This window comes from Emiliania huxleyi (assembly GCF_000372725.1).
Source record: "Emiliania huxleyi CCMP1516 unplaced genomic scaffold EMIHUscaffold_275, whole genome shotgun sequence".
Lineage (NCBI taxonomy): Eukaryota > Haptophyta > Isochrysidales > Noelaerhabdaceae > Emiliania > Emiliania huxleyi.
This window is the reverse complement of record NW_005199968.1, coordinates 17251-18599: the sequence shown is the minus strand read 5'-3', so window position 1 is coordinate 18599 and position 1349 is coordinate 17251.

Sequence of the window (1349 nt, the reverse complement as noted above, 5' to 3'; positions counted from 1 at the left end):
GGGACCAGGCGCTTCCCCCCACGAAACCCGAAACGGGGCAGGGTCTCGAGGGCCTCGGAACTGGGGGGCGGCTCCACCCCCTCGGCTGGAGCCGTTAAGGAGGGTCCCTCCCCCCCTTTCCCCGCCGGGGGGAGGGGGGGACCCCCCCCCACCCCCACACACCCCTCCCACCCTTTGCCACCCCTTTCCCAACCAGCCTTTGACGGTAAAGGCCCCCCCCCCCCCCCCCCCCCCACACACCCCGCTCACGCGCCGCTCTGTCGTGCCTCTAGCCATCCTCGGCTCGCACTCGGACCTCCTCCCGCGCGGCCGCCTCCTCCGCCTGCTCGCGTGCGTCTGCGTGCTCAAGGCTCTGACTCAGTAGTTAGTAATCAGTAATCAGTAATCAGTAAATGGTGCGTCTGCGTGCTCAAGGCTCTGACTCAGAAATCAGTAATCAGTAATCAGTAATCAGTAAATGGTGCGTCTGCGTGCTCAAGGCTCTGCGCTGCGCCTCTTCGTACTACAAGACGGGCGACGCAGGCGCGCTCGCGCTGCGCCCCTTCTCGGAGGTCGTGCCCCTGCTCGCCGGCGCTCTCCTCGTCGAGCCGGCGCGCGGCGCGCTCGCCGGCCGCGGCGTTGGCGCCGGCGAGACGCGGCGTGTGTGCGACGCGCTCCGCCGGCTGGGTCCTCCGGGAGGGCTGGACGCGCCCAGCCTCCTCGGCCTCCTCCTCCTCCTCATCGCCGTCACCAACGCGGGAATGGCCGAGGCGACCGGCTCGACCCCCGGCCGCATCTCCGCCGGCTTCGCCCTCCTCCCGTTCGTGTGCGTGTGGCCGCTCCCTGCCTCCACCGCCACCAAGCTCCGCTGCCTGGCCTGGCTCTGGTGCGCGCAGCCGCCGGCGAGGGGGCACAGGGCCCAGACACCCTCCACACCCTCTAGACTCTCGGGACGGGGCTGGGGATGCGGTTGTGCCGCGCGCACGGATAACATGGAGAGACCGAGGGCTGGGGGTGCCGGGGGTGTGTGGTGGGGGTGGGTGGGTGGGGTGGGGGGGGAGGGGGGGAGGGGGGAGGGGGGTGGGGGGGGGTGCGGGCGTGCGCGCGCACGGAGGAGACATGGGGAGACCGAGGGCTGGGGGTGCGGTGTGGGGGTCACGGAAAACACAGAGACACACGGAGACACGGAGAGAGGCCGAGGGCTTTGGGATACGCGGTGTGCGCACGGAGAGCGCGAAGGGACGGCCGCCCTCGTGACGCCAGTGCGCCCTGCCTCCTCCTCTTCCCGCTCGCCTTCATGGCCGACGACCTCGGGCGCTCGCCACGGGCCGTCTTGGAGCGCATGGGCACCATCCCCTCCATCGCCCCCT